This window comes from Vigna umbellata, chromosome 7, assembly GCF_029865625.1.
Source record: "Vigna umbellata cultivar VRB3 chromosome 7, Vumbellata_1.0, whole genome shotgun sequence".
Lineage (NCBI taxonomy): Eukaryota > Viridiplantae > Streptophyta > Magnoliopsida > Fabales > Fabaceae > Vigna > Vigna umbellata.
The window spans coordinates 18,594,519-18,618,483 of NC_142171.1; the positions used below are offsets into that span (position 1 = coordinate 18,594,519).

The window sequence follows — 23,965 nt, forward strand, 5'->3', positions numbered from 1 at the left end:
CAAATCATTTTAATTAACTATTGCGTAAAATTTATATTTTAACTTAGACCATCCAAAATTTAAAAATATTAGTCTATTATCATATTAGAAAGATTAATTTTGAAATAACTTAATCTTATAAAATTGATATTGCAACAAACAAAATTTATTTTATTTATATATTAAATTTTATTTTATTTTAAGTTAACATGAGATTTCTAATACAAATTTTAATATAATATGATTAACTAAATAAATATGGTATTGCTTAGGTAATTTATTGTTTTTTTTAAACTTAACTTATGTTAGTGTTTATATAATTAGGTGTCGCGTTTGCAAACTTGTACTTATGTTATCGTTTAGGTAACTTATACTTATGTTATCGTCTAGGTAATTTGATGTATTTTTGGAAGGTTATACTTATGTTATTCTTTAGGTAATTTGATGTTTTGTTTGAGGACTTTACTTATGTTACTGTCTCGGTAACTTGATGCCTCATTTTAAAGCTTTACTTATGTTACCGTTTAGGTAGCTTAGTACCTTGAGAGTTTTACTTATATTATCATTTAGATAAATCGGTGCCTCATTTGAGACTTTGCTCAGCTAAGAGCTTTTCTTTGTTGTGTATTTCCTCAAAATGTTGTCAACACTAAGAAGTTTCACCGAGCTCTACTAGTATCATGCTAGACAAAAGAGTGTTTCCTTCGTTGATGATTGGGGAGTGTAATAGTAACCCCATTAAGCATTTCTAAGCTTCTTCTTGAGCTTGGTGAGGTGACTATATTGGCAGCCTTGACTTGCTCATTGGTTTAAGGATGTTATTGGTAAGGGTTAGTTCTTTATGTCGAGTTGGCTCAAGAATTGTCTGAAGTTGTTGTCGATGAATTGTTTGTCGTTATTGATGACTATGGAGTGTGGCAGTCTGTGTCAACATATGATGTTTTTTCAAAAAAACTTTTAAACTTATTGGGCTGAGATGGTGACTAATGGTTTTGTTCTATCCACTTAATAAAATAATCTACGAGTATTATGAGAAACTTGACTTGTCCCTTTGCAAGTGAAAAAGTGTCGAGTATATCAATTCCACATTTAGCGAATGGCCAAGGAGGGTGGTTATAATGTGAAGCTTCTCAAGTGGCACCAGATGTAAGGGGCCAAATTATTAGCATTTTTGAAACTTTGTGATGTACTCGTGAGTGTCTCTTCTCAATGTGGGCTAGTAATATCCTACCCCGAGTATTCGGGCACCCATGCCTCTGGCTCCTAAATACATACTACATATGCCTCAATGCATCTCCACAAATGCGTATTGTGCCTATTCTGGATCTAGACATTAAGCATGGTTTTAGCTAGTTCCTCTGGAGCCTTGTTTTTCCTTTCAACTACATCATTTTGTTGTGGTGTTCTAGGTGTAGAGAAATTGTGTGAAATTCCCTGTTGTGCACAAAAATTTTAAAAGTTTTCATTTGGAAACTCTCTCCCATGATCACTCCTAATAGCCTTTATTTTAAGCTCTTTCTCATTTCGAATTAATGTAGTAAATTTCTTGAAAATTTTGAATGTATCACTCTTACATGCGATGAAGAAGGTCCAAGTAAACCTATAATAGTCATCTACAAAAACTAGTCCATAATAGTATCCTCTTAGACTTCTTACTCTAGATGGACCAAACAACTCCATGTGTATCAACTCTAGTGATCTAGTGATGGATATGATACGTTTGGATTTAAATGAAGTTTTAGTTTGTTTTCCCTTTTGTCAAGCATCACAGAGCCTATTATATTCAAACTTTATATTTGGCAATCCTAATACAAAACCTTTAGAAGCAAGCTTATTTAAGTGAGACATGTGAATGTGTGCAAGTCTTTTGTGCCATAACTAAGGTTCATCCTCTTTAGATAATAAACATACGACATTTGAAAGAAGTATTTTTGAAATCAACCATATATATTGTTATGTCTCTTGCTTACTAAAACAAGTTCATGTGATGATGCATGACAGATTAAGTCATCATTTTATTCAAACGAAACATTTAAGCCTTTATCATATAATTGGCTAATACTAAGCAAGTTGTGTTTAAGGTCATCAACAAGTAAGACATTTTCAATGATATATGAGGAGGGAACTATTATTTTACAAACACCAACGATTTTACCCTTATTATTATCTCCATAGGTGATATGTTCACTTGTTTTGTGAGACAAGCTCCTGAATCTTGTAGGATCTCTAATCATGTGTATAGAGCACCCACTGTCTAGATACCACACAAACTTTTTGTCACATTTATCTTCATTGTTTTCAACTTGCGTAGATCTGAACATCATGCTTAAATTCGTTTGTTGTTGAGGATGTTTGCTGAGTTCATTTTTGTCCTCATTTCCTTTTTGTAGTTTTTGCTTTATTAAGTATAGGGTATTTTAATTTGACGTGTTCTTTTCTTTTACATTCAAAATCAAAAAGAACAATATATTCATATTGTTTTCTAGAGTGTTCTTTGTTCCCGCAAAATTCAAATTAGCTTTTCTTTTATATATAAAAAATTTACAAAACATTTTTGTCATCAGATCTAGCTATTCATTGTCTTTTCTGAGTTTTCTTTATTAAAATTCAGGACAAACTATTAAAAAAAATGTATTTATGACACACTTTATAATACCAACATATTTTTTGCCATTAAAAAAAATATAAAATGACTTGATTTTATCTTTAAGATACACGTTGCTTAAATTTAGTAAATTTATAATGAAAATATTTTATTTTATTTTATTTCGTTGTGATCTTCTTTAAAATCAAGCTTTTATTACATATTAAAAATCCGAACAGTTTGATTTAGATAAAAATATCCAACTAAGTTAAAACAATATATAGTTAGACAGTCCTAGTACAGCCACATTTTAAATCCTTTAAAATTCCTGCAAAACCAATTCATAAACTTAAAACTGTTTCACGAGAATAATAAAAACAATTTGAAAATAATGTAGAAATAAAACTAAAGAAATCAAGAAACTAAGATTAGAGACAAAAATTATAAAGTAAAATTAAATATCAAATATTAAAAAATATTTAAATCAAGACTAGCACGGAGAAAGAGGAGAGTTGAAGTTGTTTACTATTTCTTATCTGATATCTGGGCTATATTAAAATAAGCCTGTAATCGGCATGGAATATGATATTGGGCTTCGTTGATTTTGGGCCTCATGATTTCAAAGACAGGCCCTATAAGAAAAACTTAAATAGTCTCTATCAGTTCATTTTTAATTCTTTACAAAGTTTGGCAGGATCAATCAAACAAACCCAAAACATGCAAATTTTGGGTTGAGATGGGATCTCAAATCCAATCACAAAATGGGTTCAGACATTGTTAGCTATATTCAAGCATTATAATTAAATCATTTACAATTTTTATTTTTAAATTTAATTCTACAAAGAACCTATATAAAAAATTACTAAAAAAAATAACTTACGTAATATTTCATAAGAGAAAAAAAAAGGAAAAAAATGCGTATGCACGGTCTTGGACTAGTTTTTATTATTAAGTTGAACTGACATATTCTGACACCATTAAATTTGTAAAGGGAAATATTAAAAAAATTAAATAAAAAAAATAATGTTTTAATATATATTAAATTAAAATATAATTAATATATAAATGTATAATTTGTTTAAAAAGATAAACATTGCATAAACTTGTTTTTTTTATTTTTCTTTTTTAAATAAAACTTGAATATAATTTCTTGGATGTTTTTTTTATGTATTCTTAATTAAAATTAAAGTCTCACTTTTATATTGTGTATATTTATTTATCATTTTTTTGTTGTGTGAATTATAAAAATAAAATTGTAATTCCAATTTAAGAACAATTGAAATAGCACTTGCAAAATATCATGTTTGTTAGGAGAGATTCGGCTTCCTCCATTATGCTGAACCATGGACTGTTTAAAAATAAGCAGAAGCATATGCAGGTTTTTATTTTATAATATGAAGTAAAAAATAATAATATGATGGGTAATGATTGGAAAATTATTTTCAACTTTCGTTCTTTGGTCAATGCATGACTCAAGGTTGATCATGGACTTAACGTGGTACTACTGTTGTTCAACCAATGAAAATTCACCAACACGTGCACCACTCATTTTTCTTTTAATATTCTGACAGCTAAGCCTTTGCGTAAGCCAATTTAACCTTCAAGTATGATTTTACATCACAATTCTAAGATGAAGCTACTTGAAAATCTCTTATAAAATTATCAGAGAAAGAATGGAGCTTTTTTCACCAAATATATGGATAATATATAGTACGCTAAATATTTACATATGTATCACTTTTTTTAGGTTATTAGAATTATTTTTAAGGGAATTAATTCTTAACTATTTTTTTTCATTTAAAAGAAAGGAGAAAAGGATTTTTGAAAAAGAAATTGTAAAAAGTAACACAGTTTAGAATTCGATTTTTCGAATATTCAATTTTGATTTAAAAATAAAAATTGTGCTACTTATGTAAATTTTTGTTATTATTTCGATAAATTTTAAATAAAGATGTGCTGTTAGGGTGAAAACAAAATTAAAAAATTATATTCTTCAAACAAAAACCTTATTTATAATCTTATAAGATGCATTTTAAACATTTTATAAACCCAAACTATATAAATAGTCCCTTACAATCTTCTTTAGAATAAATGTTAAATATGTTTTTAGTATTTGAATTTTGATATAAAGTGAAAATTTGTCTCAATTTAAAATATATTTTGATCTACAATTTTAAAAAAGAATAAATATAATCTTTGTAACCCAATTATATTAACTTTTTTTGACTTGATAAACATATTTTTTAGCTAATATTAAAACAAAAATGTGTCAAGCAGTCAAATAGAATAAATAACTCAAATATTATTATAAAACACATTTTAATAAACAAAATAAAATAACTATATTATTCAATTTTAAAGTTTAGGAACTAAAAATGGATAAAATTTTTGAACATAACAAATTCCAGTTTTGTATTAAATTTGAAGGGTTAAAAACATATTTAACTTTTATAATAAATACAATAAGTGTTTCAAGCAAAGGTTTATTTACAAAAAAATTTCAAATGTTTCTTCAATTGTTCTACAAAGCTCTTTGTCCACAATAAGTAGTATTCAAGGAAAGAAAAAAAGCAAAGAAAAAGAAAAAGAAAACATTAGGCTTAGGCTTAGGATAACTCTTGTAACCTTTTCTCTAGCAAATTAAATTCTAAATGTTATTCTTACTAATATTAGATATATCACATTTATTAAAAATGAAACTAATTTATAGTACATAACTAACGGAAAACCCCACATTATAAATCAATTTTAGTATTGAATTATATTTAATGTTCATTTCATAATATAAAAATTTATTTTAATGAGGTTTACTAAACCTATCGTGTTATTTGCTATTAAAATGCTATGAGACTACTTATAACTATTTAGCCTCACATTCCATGTGTATATGACTCAATGTGAAAGATGTGTGTTAAAACCTCCACATCAATCAGATACAAAGACAATTTACAATATATAACTGAATACAAATTTCACCATACAACCTAATTTTTTAAGACTTACACTAGTGCAAAAACAACAACGTCATGCGTTTAACGTCCAACTCAACAAAAATTTGAGCGGGAGATTGAAAATTCATTCACTTTCTAAGCGCGCGAGACCCTCTTCCTTTCTCGAACGAAGTTTTCTCTTTCACTGGTGACGACACTTTATTCCGACGAACTCACCTTTTCAAGGTTAGTTTTTGTTTTCGTTTTGAAGAACTTAATTGTTGAACTTGTTTGTTGTTTTTTTTGTTAAACTTTTTTGTTGTTATTGTTTAATTGAACTTATTTGTTCTTGTTGTTGTTTGATTGAACTTTTTTGTTGTTGATTATTGTTGTTTGTTGTTGATACTATACTACAGGTTCATAGTTCATGCTTTATAAAATACCAAAAACTATTGTTTATGCTTTTCAGGTCTCGTAAAATTGTAAAAAAAGATCACAATTAATTAAAAAAACAAAAAAATTATTAATGTTGAATACTGACAAAATTCGACGTCAAATTTTTTAAATTCGATGTCAATTTAACGTCTCCCGATATGGTGTCAGCATCAAATTCGACGTGAAAGACCCAACAAATTTGACGTTGTAGTGTTATAAACCAATTTTTATAAGACTAAATTAGATTTAAAATTTAACTTTTTAAGAATCGAATGTAAGATAAAAATTACCTATGTCATTCTCAAGTTTAACAAGTTCTTGTTAAGATAAAAATAAACTTTCAGTATCTATTTCCTTCTACCAATAAACACCTTCCATATATGTTTAGGTTTGTTCTTTTCTTCTTTTAGAACTACCAAAAGGTAAACTTAATAAATTTGATTGTTGTTAAAATAAAATTGATTAATATAAATAAAAAAAATGTTAGATAATACATCATTTAAATTAAATTGGACTAGACTATTCAATACTTAGATGATAAACTATTTAAGTTGTATTAGAAAATATAATTATGATAATATACATGGTTTAAGTGATGTTAAATGATTTTGTGACCATAAATACCACTTAATATTATTATTAAAAGATTTTTATGTAATTTTTATAGGATGGAAAAAACTTATTTCTTCCTGTATACATCAATTCAATTTGTCGAAAACCTTGAATTGGAGGATTCCATTCAAGTTTTGAGGAAGAACTCGTGGTTGGATCTTAAAAGGATTCTTTGATGAATTGTGATCTTGATTTTGTTGAAGTCATTAAAAGCCAAAAAAAATTCAAGAACATAATTCAAGAAAATGTAAGGAATTTTGGACAACCTTGCACCATGCCGCAATAAAAAGAGGCTTTTAATATCAATTATTTTTTAATTTTATATTGATACCATATACAAAGCGGACCATAACATTGTTAATATCATAAACAATGTTACATGCCTTCTAAAATTGTACAAAAATTACTCAATCATATACTAAGAAATCTTTGTACATCGTTTAAAGTTTGAGTAGATGTACTATGCGAATTCTTTTGAAAAGTTTACTTTTATTATTTATGTTTACCAATGTGTAGTTGAAACCGGTTTAAACTAGACATAACAAATATATTTTGCTAATAAAATAAATTTTTAATATGCAATCAATATTTCAAAGCAATTACACAATTAAGAAAATTAAATAACAAAATTTGTAGTTAAAATAATGCTATTTAACTTTTAACTAATATCTAAAAGTACAAAAAATTAAATATTATAATTATTTGGAAGTGATGAGAGGAGGTAACAACTCCTACTTACATGTAATTTAAATCACATATATATGTCACTCATCATGAGATAAGCCATGGAAGGAGAGGATTCACTTAATAATTGTAGTACTCAAGATAAGAACTCTCCAAATTTTGTTATGATTCAAAAAGGCGCACTAAGGATAAATATCCTCTTAAAAACAAGTTAGTCCTAAGAGCTTTATCTTCAGACAAAGGTACTCATATATTTTAAGATCAAAACTCACATTACCTTATCAAGGATTCGGTTGACATTTAATGTTGAATTATGGTATTCCCCTTTCTCCTTGGGTTGTAGATGATACAATGTGTGAAATTTTTCTTTAACACTATGAATGATTATTTTTTGAAACACTCACAAGTAAGAGGAAAAACAATGAGAAAATCGATCAATCTTTTAATTCTTTATTTATTCTTCTTTCACATTTTTTTTATGTTTGATTTATATATATAAGTGGTTTTATTTAATTAACTAAATGAATTTGCGTAATTATGATCGGTTACAACACACTATAATATAAACTTGTGCTTATTCAATTATTCACAAAAAGTTGTCCTCATTCCCAGAGACAATATTTAATTGTACTTTATTTCTCTTCTAACTAAGTTAGATTAGAATAAGATGAAACCTTAAAATATTTGTTAACCAAACAAATTTGAACATGTTCTACCTCGAATAATCAATTTTAAATGTTTTATTAAATTCCATAAAAAAATGGATTTTCTTTTATCAGTAAAACCATAGAAAAAGTAATTAAGTTTGAGTGGATATAATTATATTATTAACATCATTTTATAAATGTTAATACGTTTGTATATTTAAGAATTAAGTTATAAACGATTGATTAATCTTCAAGAACAATATATTTTCTTTACGACTCTTTGTTTTTCTTAGAAGAATAGATTAATAAGAATGATAGAATGAAAAATAATATCATTACAAGATAGTAATGAAGATATATTTAACCATGTCAGATTAAAAGTTTATCAAATATAATATTAATGAACTCATAATAATCTAGTGTCTTAAAGTAGACACAAATTGAACTTCAAGAATCTCACAACATATAGGAACATTATTAAAAATTTAGGTCTTCCATATAGACTTTATGGAATAGAGTATTGTAATAATGATTGATTAAAGTAAGATAGAAGTTATAAGTTTGTGAATGAAATTAGTTAGTTTAATAGAAAAATATGAAGTGGTTTTGGTAGTAAGTAAAGATGGTGAATGAGAGAGGAGTGGGAATAAGAAGAGAGAAGGGTAATTGGATAATGGGGAAATGGGAAAGACAAAGTTGTGGGTTAAATCAAATTGACAAACTTTCTTTCATGGTGTCGGGCATGTGTGTTTGGTAGAAGGTGTCAGTGATACACTGACAAAAGAGTACATGCATTTCCATGCAAATGTCGAAAAAACTGTACACGTGCATCACACGCCTCCTCACTCCTGACGCTCGACAAAACAAAACCACCCACAACGCTGTTGCTAAATTCCAACCAAAACACAACTAATCTTCCTTTCTCTTCCTATTCCTTTCACATTACCATGTGTTTCCCTTTTAATTCATTATTCTATGCTAATCCCTTTCTACTCTCCAATCAAATTTCTCACATGTTGTTACCCGATCACTTTTCATGCTTCTCATTTCGCATACAACATTCTTTTTTTTCTCATTAATTGTATTGGTAAACACAAGAAATAATTAAAATCAAATTTTGCATAATAATAAAATTAATTGAGTATAAAAAATTAATCATAAAATTTACTCGGTAAAATAATAAAGATTTGTGTAAATATACAAATAATAAAACAATAGTTCGTGTAGGATTCGTACCAACAATCTTAGCATTATTAGCATGATGTTCCAACCAAGTTAACTTATAGACCTACTTATTATGTGTAGTATACTTCTTTATGTAAATTAAATTATATAATTTGACTTAGATATGTGACGGTAAAAAAAGAGGAGAGGGGGTTGATGTTGTTAATTTTAATTTGTATAGCTTAAAATATTATTTATAAACAATCAAAATTAGAAGTACAAATATATGATTTATAATATTATAAAAATTCTAAAAATTATTGATGGAATTTTGTGAAAAAATAAATTTGTCAATAAATTTAAATTATCTATGAATTTTTAAATTATAATTATGTATAGGTATAACAAATGACAAGTACGATAGGTTTTCAATATTCAACTAATAAAAAACAACTAACTATTGTAACAATATGACATTTTGCTTACGTGTCCTAATAATTGTACAACTTCAATAAAAATAAAAAATAACACTTATATGCATCTAATAGGTATAAACTCAGTCTAGTATATATTAAAGGGATATCTATAACTGTCAAAATATCACAATACACGGGTCATCCCGATCATCATGGGTTCGGGTTGGATTGAATTTGAAAAAATTGTATTTTTTTATGTGGGTCAGATTTCAACTCGGTTGATGCAGGTTGAATCCGTAATGGATCGGGTTGGCCCACCAACCCACCTACCAAATTTTATTTTATTAAATTTTAATTTTATAAAAATATATTTATCATTATTTTTTGTTTGAAAAACTTATTTAAGTTCTTTATTTTTAAAATTAATAAAACACTGATATTGAGAGTGAAATTTGTTTAAATTTAAATTATAAAAAGTTTGTAATTTTTTTTTATTTTAAAAAAATTATAATTAAGTGAGTCAGTGAGCCAACCTGTTTACTCACCAACTCGTGGTGGGTCGGACCGAGTTTAAATTTTTTTGGCTTGTTAATAAATAAGCCGGGTTGAATTTGCTCACTAAGTGACCAATCTGTGATAAATCGGACCAGGTCGGGTAGATAGCCCGTTTTGGCAACTACAAGGATATCTACGTTTATTAAGTAAAATAACTTCTAATTTTTGAAAAGAAAGAGAAAAGAGCTTACAGTTTGAAACTAAACAACTTTTATCACTATGCATTTCTTTTATCGTATGAAAAGTTTTTTTTTTTTTTTAAATTTAAACTTATCTAATCTAATGTTATTGGTTAAAACCGATGGTCCTTTAATTTTAAAATATACTCCCCTTAATTTGTTAATTATACTCATTTCTATTGTGGTTTTAATACAGTAATATCTGTATTTTATTTTTTTATTAACATTTTTTTCCTCTCTCAATATATAAATTAAAAATAAAAGTTTAGAGAACACAAAGCAGAATTTTTTATTATAAAAAGTTAAGTGATTTTATTATGATATATCATTAAACAACTTATTGTAACTTTATAAATTGTCCTATAAAAATATATTTTTCTAAGAAACGTTGTTTTAACAAAATTAAATAAATACTAATAAAATATGTGACTAAATTTGTTAATTTATTATCTTATTCAAATAGAATATGAATATAAATGTGTTATAAAAAATGCAAGGGAAATATAAATAAAATAAATAGGTCGACTGTTATTTTATGAATAATGTTTTAGAATTAGAAAAAAATATAACTGACATTTAAAAATACTTCGTGATGTAGACAATTTTTAATTTTTATGTTTAGTTTTAATGAAGTGGTAGCCAATATTTTATTTTTAAAATAAATAACAAGAGTGCAAGAATAATTATTTTTTATTGTTTCGGTTAATGAGATTAGTGTTAAGTTTTCTTTCACAAAGATTCTTCAAGTTCTATATACTTAAGTTAATGTTTTGTCTGTTTATTTAAATGCTTTAACAATGTATAACAAAAATAACCTTAAATATTAAATTTGTATTTATAAATTTTATAATGAGTTTTTTTTATTAGTGTTGGTTTAATTACTGTCAAACAAACAATAATTATTTGATTTAAGATTAATATAATTATTTTTAGTGTTAATTTTATTTACAAACTAGTCTATCATTTCTCATAAAATCGAAAGAGTTGTTGACAGTTCGGTTCATGACTAACGAATAGCTATACTATACAATTATAACTTTTACCGGTCATTATATTTTTTTTTCTCAAACGTGTACTTAATGAAAAATCAAACTCATGTTTTAGTTAAGAGGATAGTAATAATCCAAGTGCTATATAAAATAAGGAAAGAGTAAAAATATTAAATTTGAAATTGTAAAGTTAATTTAAAGAAAAAGGATTGGAAAGAGTGTTTAGAATGAGTGAAGTAATAATAGAGTAGTGTGAAGAAGTGATAAGAGGAGAGAAAGTGGAAAAATAATGATAATGAGAAATAAAGTGTAAAGTAAATGGATGGCATAATAATGAGATTTATGAGATGAAAGGAGGAAAAGGAAAAGCAGGGAAAGTAAGATTGGGCAAAAGGAGTGATTGCCAGCTAATTAGATGTACTTAAGCAAACAAGAGGAACCCACCCCACTAACCACTCTCATTTTCAAATCTCTAATCTAATCAATCACAACAACCACATTTCCCTGTAACTCACCACACTCTAAATATTTAAATTCAATTTTAATAAATAAAATTATTTTTACGTTAAATCCATTTTGAAGTCTGAAATTTTTTAATTATTTTATTTTTAACAAATATATAAAAATAATAAAAGAAGAATGTATTTAAATTATACTTCACCTCTTGTAAGTGAAGAAGTTATACAAGACTATTGAGATATAAAAAACAAAGTTTTATTAATTTAAAAATTAAATTATCCCTAAATTATATTTATAAATTCTATTATTATGGTTTGGTTGGCATCCTTGATACTTTCTTCTCATTAGTTTTAGTGGTATGTGGATAGATTAGTACGTTACGAACAAGGCACTCTTTAGTTTTCTCATTTTAATATATTTATTTTTGTATTTTTACCTCATGTGTTTGAAAAGAGAAAGGTTTCCTAGCTGTTCTGCCGATATTTCATTAACAAAGAATTCAAGGATTTCTAAGAATTAAAGAACTTTTCTTTATCATAATTGATTAGTTTGTGTTGAGTATGGATTGATTTTCAGTTCACAATAAAAGGGTTTAATATGTGAACATGTAATCTTTTTGAAAAATCAATTTTTAAATTACAAAAACATAACTATCTTGAAGAAAAGCTGATATATAAAAAAAATTATCTTGAAGAAAAATAATTTAATTAGAGTGGAATAAGATTATATGAATTTAACATAAAAATATGTGAAACGTAATTCACACTATGTTTTTGTTTAGTACGAAATAATACAGTAAAGTAAAAAATTTAAATACAACTCTAATTATTAAATATAGTTTTTAAACAAATGATAAACATTTGATCCAACTTGACAAAATAAAGAATGGATGTCTATAGCTTATTTATAAATTTTTTATCTTTATCAATTTAAAATGTATTACATAATTTGTAGGATTTATAGTTACAACCTGTTATAAATACCTTATATATATATATATATATATATATATATATATATATATATATATATATATATATATATATATATATATAATTTCAAAAACAAAATATGATTGTATATTTTTATTTTCATTGTATTTCACTTAAATAATTTGGCCATACTTATTAGAGTTGATTACAAAAATTCTGTTATTCATAGGTCGGAGTAAATGTTTTTAGGATAATAATAATAATAATAATAATAATTTATAATATATTTCGTTCGATAAATTAATAGCCAGAGACGATTCTTCAATTTAGTGAAATTCTCTCCAATTAAATTGGACGATCAAAGTTTCATAATGATCAAACAGTGAACATAAAATAGATTAATTGAAAAACTAACGTACTTAATGGTCGCGATTAGTGACGTTTGTCCATTAAAAAAACTATTGTTTGAGATAAGATGATAGGTGAATATTTGACTGTTCACGTGAAAAAAATAAAATAATGGTTGAATTTGAAATTACTTATTCAAGCACATCATAAGTGCAAAATGTGAAGGACTACAGTAGTTAAGCATAACGTATTACCAATCATAGTAGTATATTCTCTCTTTCTCTTTCTCCATATAAAATTTTTCTATAACAATAAATGAAACTATATATTTTTTAATATTATTAATATATTAAGTTAACTCTGAACTTTCAAATTGTTTTCTTGTTATTCATTAATAAAAACATAAATATATATAATATTTAGTACGAATAAATAAAACAAAAAATTGCATAAAAATTATAAAATATTTTATACAATTAACTAATTATATTTTAAATCATGTAGGGGATAGGAGGGAATAATATTTTGAGGATTAAGTGGGCCTTTATATCCCTTACATTTTTTTTTCATGTATATAGGTAAGTAGGTCCACATTATCTTTCCAATTTATTTTCCCACTTGACATGAAAGAACAATTAAGTTAATAATATTAAAAATGTAATATATTAAACACGTTTCTATTTAATAAATTCATATTTACATGTATAATTAATTGTCCATCCCTTTCAATATATTATCTCTATTTTTAAATGAGGTGCTTCACGAAGTTATACAAACCCCATCAATAATTTGTATCATTAGAAATTTTATTAAAAAAAATAATAATAAATATAAAATATGAAAAAAAACACATTAAATTAATGATAAAAAAAACACTTCATAAAAATAAATATATCATATCTATTATAAAAAAATATAAATAAATATATGAAAGTAAATCATTAAACCATTTATATTATTAGTTATAAATAAAAGCTAAACATATTATCTTTATTATATTAAATCTCAACAATTTTTTTAAAAAGTAAATAGCTACTATTTAAAAACAAATTATGCCATTTGCAAGCATTTAGACTGTTTGTAATAACTATTGCAATCTTAGTTATATAATTTGGACTTTTAAGAGTATATAGGTTATTTATCATTAGACTGTTTGTATTTACTCTATCATATATGCCATTTGCAAGCATTTAGACTGTTTGTATTTACTCTATCATATATGTTAATATTAACCAATATGATTAGATTGGAGTTAACTTGGGAATCTTTAAGTAATAATCCAAGTTTGAACTTTGTAGATAAAAGAACAGTTAAAAATACTATTAAAAAATAGTCATTTTTAAGGAAAAATTATTAAATATTTTTCAACAATAGAATTAAAAGTGTCAAAAGTTAATTCGGTTAACATGAATTAGTTTGACTTCAAACACCTATTGTTGAAAAATATTTTTAATAAAGAGTCCACTCAATCTGACTCTCCTTTTATAAATAAAAAATATTGAAATCTGACTTCATCAAACACCTACAAGTTCATAGATTAGTTAGTTAAATCACATAAAAATATTTTATTTTATTTATATATATATTTATTGTATTACAAATAAAATGATTTGACTGATTTAATTTTTTATAATATTTCAATCAAAGTTTATCTATTTCACCAAATAATAATATAAAGATAATAGATGAATAAGATATATAATTTTTTTCCTTTTTATGAAAACACTATGTTGTTAAACAACAGTCGTCAACATAAAAAAATAATAGTTATTCTTTGGAAAACTATTCAAGTGTTTTTGTAATAACTATTGCAATCTTAGTTATATAATTTGGACTTTTAAGAGTATATAGGTTATTTATCATTATCCCGTCTTAAAATCTCTGAAAGACTAACAATATCAAATGTTATTTATTATCATCTTTTATTATAAATAAAACAAATGTTGAATTAAAAAAAAAAATTACTCCTTTAATGATATGTAGGAAACAAAGTATTATATCTTCCACTAATACAAAAAACCAAGAAACAAATAAAGTAAGTTTATAAGCTTTTGAGAAATAATGTGTTGGTCTATGCTGACGATTTTTCTTCATCGTATATTTATAGTTGTCCAGAATATGATTATTGCAAAATGATCTTTTCATTGATGATTTTATTAACATTACAACATGATTGTCTTGTGTTTCCTTCGATATACCTATTTTAAATAATTTTGAAAAAAATCACAATAAAACATAACAAGTATTATATATTTATATTTATTCTTAACATAATTAGTTTATCGTTCTTATTATATATATATATATATATATATATATATATATATATATATATATATATATATATATATATTAAAAATATAAAACAATTACAAAGATAACAGGATTATAATATAAGTAAAGCAATTAAGATTAAATCAGTCAATTACATATTTATTCTCTAAATCAACATTTTATTAGATGTATATAACTTTCAAAGGGTCTCTTAATTTATTAGTTGGTAGAAGGTTTTGCTTGCAAATAAATTTATTTATTTTTAATGGATACAGCAGCATGTTAATATATAAATAGTAATATTTGAATATTAACTATATCTATAATAGATGTGTTTTTCTTAATATTGAGATTTTCTAGTTGAAAAAGCTAAATGTGTTACGAAAAAGTTGTGTAAAGAACTTCTACATTAAGTCTGTCTCATTCAAAATAAATCGAGCAAATTTATCTATGCGACAGAGCTGGTTTATTTATTTATTTTTTAAAAACGTTTTTTCTAATAAATTAAATATTTATTTTAATAAATCTTATATACTTCTTATATTTTGATTGAATTATTTATTTTAGAAACACTTATTTTAATAAGCTTATCCATAATCACACCTCCATTTTTTCCTCTCAGTGTCCTATAGATGATTACACGGATCTTATCTATGATTCTTCAAAATTAACCCAACCACGTACATTTCAAGGCAACACTATAAATCCGACCAAATGTATTGTTGTTCTGGTTTCTAAAGTAACGAAACATGTAAATTTTCAATGTCCAATTTGTAGAGTAAATTGCAAAATTATCGATTGCCCATGTCTTTGTAAGTGTCTGGAAAATTGTAAATAAGTTTGTTTCAATGTATCTTCAAGTAAAGAAACCAAGATCTGTTAAGCCAACTTCTAAACGTTCTTCTTGTGCCAAACTTCTCAACACCATTCTATTATGAAAATTTTCAGAAAATTAATGATAAGTGAATTTGGGATACATTGATGATGGTGCCATGGTGTTGATTCTTTTTGTTACGCAATAAAGGTGTAGGTGAAGAAAAGAAGAAGCACTCGATTAAAGATATTGATTTTTTTTGGTTGCTTTGTCGAATTGGAGAAACATTAAAATTCGTGCTTAATTGGAGATATTGTCATCTCTGTTTGAAATAACAGAAAAATGTTATAATATTTGTGAATAAGTAAAAGTTAGAAGTAGAGAAAGAGAAAAAGGAGAGGTGCGGGAAAAGTGGAGAGTGGTAGAAATGGCAAAAACAAGGGAAAGGGATGAAAGAAAAGGTTGATTTTGGGTCCCAAAAAGAAAGAGACGACGTCCTTGTGTTTTATTTTGGTTCTCCCATGGGTTGGGGTTGGGTGGTTGTTTTAGGCTGAGAGCGAGTGGTGGAGGTGGGTGCAGCTACGCACAGACGCGGTGGAGTGGGGTTATATCCCATGTGCCGCCATATGATCCCGAGATTTCTGTTCCTCGTTTCGGGCCTTATTTCCTCTCCTTTTCCATTTCTTTTCAACTGTCTTCCCCCTCCTACACCCGCACCCACTTCACGTCTTTTCCACGCGCCTCTTCAACAGTCCATGTCAATTTTTTATTCACACACCCACAATTTATTAGTTTCATTATTATTTGAAAACCATTCTTTCTGACTTTTAATTTATCTCTTTATAATTTTGTATTCATTACTATTGGACTTATTCGATATTCAAAGGGTTTAACAAGGTACTTTTCTTTAATGGTAATCTTAATTACACATATTTTCTTCTATAATTTCATTCAAATATTGTATAACATTTCAGGTAACGTAAACATCAATTTTATTGAATAAAATGCATTTAATTTTTTTTATTTTTTTAATATTTTTATATTGTGGATATATACAATAATTTGATAGGAATGAAGGTATGATAAAAAAAAGTTACACTCATTCGATATCAAAATGAGAATGTTGTTTTTTCTTTGGATATGAGAATGAGAATAATCAAGACTATTGCTTCCTACACCCTCTCATGTTCCACCGTATCAATTTCAGAATTTTTTCTCCGAAACAATATAAACAAATCTGGAATTTTATTTCTAGAAAGCAATCACATCCTTCTATTAAGAAAAAAAAAAATTGATGGGAGATTTTCGACGAGGTGGAAGGGGAAATTTGATGGGATATCCTTGCTGTATGAAAGTAATGGAAGTTAATCCTAAATTCAAAATAAATATATTTATGATGTATTTTCTATAAAGATTATATATCGATCAAAGAATCAATTAGTTACGTCGTAAAATCATATGAACCCCAATAAACCCAAAAAAGACACTATATAGAAACTTAATGACAAAATAAAAGAAACTTATTCTCTGTCTTTTAAATATTTGTGAATTTTGGAATAAAATTCTAAAAAGATAAATAGTTGTAACATCGTATATTTATTGTCAGCTATATAAGTAATAATGTTAATTGTCCGATAATGTATCAAAGCAACTTAAAAAAATTTAATTGATTTTTCTTAACTGTATGATTAAGTAAATTTTCAAAAAATTATATGTCGTTGTTTGAAATAATAGATTGAACGTAAAAATAGATTATTTAAATGGGAATAAAAGATATTTATGTTAATAGTGAAAAATAGAAAAGTATTGGTAGAGAAACTTATAAAATAATGACAGCAAGTCGTAAGGCTAAGTTTCTAATATGGTGTAGCAATTAGCAAGAAATGAAAGAAATGGGTCCGCAATGCACACACCTATATATACAATAGAAGACCAAACTTTTCTCACCTCTGTTTACCCTTCATTGACTAGGCTGATTAAACGCAGCTATTAATTTAAGTTTGCTTTGAGAAAATATTGTCTTTATTTTTTTAGATTCGAGTATTGTGTAACCTAAGATAGAGGGAGTCTATCCCTAACCCTAATTCTTCATTCCGATAGTTTTATTTAATGATCATAATCTGTCGTATGTCTATAAATTAATATTTTGGAAGTTATAGATCATAAATGAGATTCATCAGTTAAGTTTAAAAATCATTCGAATACAATTTTGTAAAAAAGAAATACAAATGAAACAAAATTATTGTTTTCATATAAAATTGTTAGTCAGATCTTCTATTTTATTGTTTTGTTTGTAATTTCATTGTATTTATGTATACTTAGGAACAATATTATTTGTTTATGTTTTAAATTGAATACTTGAAAGATGAATACATGTTATATATAGGGATTGTATTAAGTACGAAGAGTGACCGAACTTTGTTAGTGACTAAGAGAGCCTTAGTCCTTCTAAAATGTTGTCATTGTTTATCAAGATATAATAATATACTTCATTGTTTTAAACTGAGTCTCAAAACATTGATTTTTTAGAGATAAAACTCAAATAATTATTGAATTTGAAAACATGAACAATGATTATAATGCATGACTTTTTTTACTTATTCGTTTACTTGTTATTAGTTATTTTTTTTTACTATAAGGTTCCCAATATATACATATTCAAGAGAAAGTTACTTTAAAACTTTAACTTTATTTATTTTTTATGTGAATTTTCTTAATCATCAAATTCGAAGAATTTATCAATTATTTTTAAACAATTTCAATATGTGGCAAGAATAGAAAGTACACCTTACTTCCATTAATTTTTTTTTTCTTTGTAATGTTTTATCAAAACAAGATTTAGGAAATAATGAGTTATAAAATAATATGATTATTTACATCAGAAAGTAAATATATGAAAAATTTAGTTTTTATTTAATTATTAATACATTCAATAATTTGAAAGAATAAAAAACAATTCTATGTGAATTATTTTTTATAGTTATAATTATATTAAATTATATATTCATTTTTGTTATATTAGTAACAAGATAAAAATATAAAATTATTTAATATATTACTTTCATTCTCATAAAATCAGTAGTCTGCTACTATCGATTTACAGAAATTTTGATTGGAGATTAATTACAAATTGGAATTGTTGATTATATTAGATGTTTGTGTTGTTTTTTATTGTCTTAAATTTTCAAAAAAATTGACTTAAAACTATTATGCCAGCAAATTTACATTGTAAAAAATTATAATATATATGAGGGAATCCAGTTTGAGAATTTATTTTTGAATCATTATAAGAAACATAAATTTAATTTTTAAATATTAGCATCATTAAAATGCGGTGTTATTAGCATAAAAATAGTCAACTCTAACACGACGTAAAATATTATTTTAAAACGTGTAAAATTATTTTGAATTTTTTTATAAAATAAATATTTAAATTAACAGAACAATCACTAAAATAAAAAATATAAATAAATTATATTAATGTCGACTGTCATTAATCTTATTTGACGTTAACTAATAAGAAAAAAAATGATATTTACATTATATATCCTCCACTTTATTTTTTTTGTTAGACTTTTTATTATACTTTAGTAGTCAAGAAATCATGATAAGTATCTGTTGGTAATGACAATTGAGAACGATTTTTTTTTTTTTGCTAGACCTTCATTATTGGAGAGACATGTTGGTAGTGTGGTAGAGATCCGACTAAAGTATTAATATATGTGATAATTATGCATTAGGATTTTGGTGTAAAGTTTGATAATGATGAAAAAAATATAAATCTTATTGATAATGATGAATATATATATATAGTAAAAAATGTTATTTTATTTTAAATTAAGATAAATAATTATATATATCACAATAGATAAACAACTGTATTTTACAAATCTTAATTTGTTTTAAAGAAGTTGTTGAAATTATATGATAACACTAGAGATATCATTTGAAAGGTTCACTTAAATTTTTTATTCAACCTATAAATAAGTCAGTGAGTATCGTTTAATACCAGGGACAAAAAAACACTAACTTTTTATTTTAGAAAAATTAAAAGTAAAAAAAATTACAGAAGTAAAAAATTAAAATACGTCTAATTCACTAAGATTAAAAACATATTTAAGTTTAAAATAGAAAAGTAAAAGATAATATATTGAAAAAGGCTAAAAATTACTAAAAGAAACGTGTTTGTAATGGGATGACACAAACTTTCCTAATTAAAAAAAAAAGAAAAAAAAGTCGAAATGAATAAGTATCAAACATGAGCATAACGGTGGATACGTTTGTTGTTATTTATTAGCGTTGGGTTGGGTGAAAGAAGTTGTTTGTAGTCGAAAAAGAAAACATTTATAGAGTCATTATAGTTGCATGGTTCACAAATGTTGAATAATAATTTAGTGAGACCAAAATGTGTGATTATTTATTTGGTGGGCATTTGATGTTGGAAAATGGTTTGTATCATTGATTATTAAGATGACAGCTTTGGGAAGCGTGGTTTGGTTTTATACGTTGTTTTGTCCGTTAATCACGAATTGGTTTGCTTAATAAATTATTAATTTGGACGGCTTATGTTAATGAACAGTAAAGGGAGCGCGTGGAGTTGGGATAAACTGGACAGATCTAGAGGTGGGCCCAGGGTGTGCCCCCCATAAATGCAACAACCACCGTTAGATCCGGAAAGGTGCATCATAGCCGCATAAATATTAAATGGCATTTTACGCCAATAAAAGGAAAACTTTACACAGGTTTGTTGATTATAATTGTTATATTTTAGGTGTCTAATCTCCAATGGGATCAAATTAGTCAGCTTTTTAATTAGGGTTCAGTAATGTGTAGTCTCTTGGGCCAGATATTCTTCTAGGGATTGGTGGAAAAAGAAAATTAAATTAAAATAAAAAACTTCATAAAAAACTCCTAAATTCTCCTATAAATACCACACCATCTCTTCCCCTACACCTACATCTTTTCTCTCTCTTAGCTTACCCTCTCCTATTCTCTGTCTCTCTCTTTCTTTCTCTTCATTAGGGTTCTGATTATGTTATGAACCTACCTTCCATGCTTGTTCAATTTTTTTCTCTTTCTTTTTGTTTTTGAAAAACCCTTTATACACTGTCTTGTGGGGCATCTTCACTCTTCAATATCATGGTCCTCTTTGTATTCTTCCACAGCTTTCTTGAACTGCATCCATAGAGTTCCTTTGCATGCATGCCATGGCACTCTTGCTCCCACACCTTGTTTTGCGGTTCAATAAAGCTGTGGGAAGATACAGATAGGTCCAACAACGAACTAGCTTATCTCAAACTCCAGATTCTTCCTCTAAACCTTTCTGTCAAATTATATTATTATATACATAGGGATAAGATTATAGTGGTGTATTTGTTTTTTCCTTTTTCTTCTGATTTGACTTATTTAAATCTTTTTCAGATTTAAAGCATTGACTTTTCAGATGCATAACTCTGTTATGTGATCAGAATTCTGATATGCAGTCATATGAGAGAATAAACTTGTACCAATCGTGTTGATTTGTGACGATGATTCTTCAACAATTCGGCTTCTTCTTCCGGAATTAAACCGATCAGGTATTGATTCGATCGATCCAAAATCAAGGAAATTTGAGCTAACGATTTCCATAGATGCGGAATCACTGTCCCCAGATCTTACTCTAATTAATTTGTTTGCCTTAAATTCATGCCCCTATTTAATTTCCTCTTAATTAATTTTGTGGAGCAATCCCAGCCTCGAACTTGAGCTATAGGAACATCTACTGGAAGATGGTGGTTCTTAATTTGTACATCAACATTATTGATTCGTGATGAGGCATCGCGTAGGCATAGTCGTTTGATTTGAAAATATTTTTTCTTTTAGTTTTCGTGTCGTAGCTAGCTCTAGTGCTGTCTGTGGTGAATATAATAATTATAATAATTTGTGCTTGTTAGCTGCTTGTGCTTTTGTCTTGAGCTCACTCGCTCACTCACTCACCTTATTAGCCTTTTTCTTTTGTTTTGAAATGGTCTACTGTGTAGCCTCCAATGCAGGCAGAAGTCACAGTGGATGAATGGCCATCATTGAGATTTCTCCATAGAACATGTCTCATTCAATTCATTAAACCTTTGATCTGTGTTTGTACTGTTTTAGTCGGCAAAGTCACATATGGTCGAGTAATTTAATATATAAATTCCAGGCTGCAGATTCAGCATAAGCAGAAGTTAGTATGCATTAATTAATCAGGACTATTGTTACTTATATTATATTAGGAAGCTAGGAACAATTATACGGTTTTTATCTTGACTAACAAAAATAAAAGAGTGTATACATATATATATATATATATACATATATATATATACACACACATATATATATATATATATATATATACACACACATACATATATAGATTCATCCTACCTTTGTAGATCAAGATATTCTTTTTTAAAAAAAATATCTGCAAGTCACAACAAACAATTTTTGTTTTGGGTGCACGGGACTAACTAGAAGGAACATTTTCAGTTACAGATTGTTAGACAATGGACCACAGAGAGGTGACCATACTGCCTTTATCTCTCGTATGGAACTTCCAACAACTTATGAATGCTTTAAAGCCATTGGTTGGTGACCCTAGCAAGAGGTTAGATGAAGCTTTTATGGAAAATATTAACCATAGAATTCTAAAAAATTAACCTCCACGACTGTATTATGGTGATTCTTGCTATAGAACGAACAAGGCTACCTAAAACCAGTGCAGGAGCTGCTTGTGAAGGAAACTAGGGTTTTCCTTTTCCCAATTAAGTCAGGGACAGCCATGCTGCGGGAAATGGGAATTTTAGACCACCTGCGAGTACTGTTTCTTTCTTTATCTTGCTTCCCTGTGCCGAGAATCAGTTCGAATGAGACCCCTTTTGTTTCTCCCGAAAGATTTTGAAATTAGAAACGGTAAAAGCAATTTCAAGTTATAGATAAAGAAATCGATCTTGCATGGCCTAGAAAAAGAAGTGGCCGATCCCGATATTAATATCAATTTTCCACAACGGGTTATTCTTTTTCCTTCATTTTTGTGTCTCTCACTGTTAAATCCGACAAAATGGTGAGCTTCAGCGCCATCAACTTTACTGGGACTTTTAGTTGGTGCATTCACGAGCACTATGACTCCCTCCAATAAACAACTCCATTTTTTTTTTCTCCTTTTCCAAAAGACATTGTAAAAGTCGTATGAGCATGCCACTTTATTTGCAAAATCTATATCCTAATCCTACTGTAACCCACTAATCTAACATACATATTCTAACTTGTTCCTCATTCTATGGCTTTGTTTGTTTGTTTTTGTTTTTTTTAAGCGGATGATAAATAACTTTAAACTGATTGAACATGATGTCCTGCTTTTGCTTGTTTGGATCTATACTGTTCTTAAAATATGCCTTTTCACTCATGGTTATCCTTCTTATATTATTTCCTTTAGTTTAATCCCTTGTGATGGATCTGATGTATGGTAGTCAAATGATGTGGATTGCGGGAATTGTTTGCCTGATTTAATTATGTTTCACCAGCCAGTTTTCACTTTAGAGAAATATTAAACTGAAAAAGTTAGATTTCATTGTGTTCCGCGATGTGCAAGAGTGGAAGATTGGTGAAAAGAGTTAAACGATGGAGAGGCAATAAACTAATAGACAATTCTCTTGATCTTGCTGTCTTAGCAGTGCCCCTTTTGTCTTGTGGCTAACAACTATCACATTTTTAAATTATTCACAATATTATTATAACCCTTGATGAGCTTTTAGCTTATCACGTTGCCTTCATCCAGCTATATAGAACAGCAACAAGTCTTTATTTCGATCATAACCTCCCAAAAATAATATATGATACCAAATCCTGTTCTGGGATATATGAAAACAGATGCAAGAATGAAGGCGTACATGTTCAAAGTATTTATTAAGTATATACATATAAATATACAGTTTTCTATGCTTTTA

General features: G+C 26.8%; 1 long non-coding RNA gene across 1 annotated transcript; it reads left to right on the forward strand.

Moving 5' to 3' along the window:
- Nucleotides 1-20,772: 20,772 nt before the first annotated feature.
- LOC148195295 (uncharacterized) lies at nucleotides 20,773-23,675 on the forward strand. The gene is made up of 2 exons (XR_015780834.1): nucleotides 20,773-21,577; nucleotides 22,509-23,675. It is a non-coding gene; the product is annotated as an uncharacterized LOC148195295 (long non-coding RNA).
- Nucleotides 23,676-23,965: the final 290 nt, after the last annotated feature.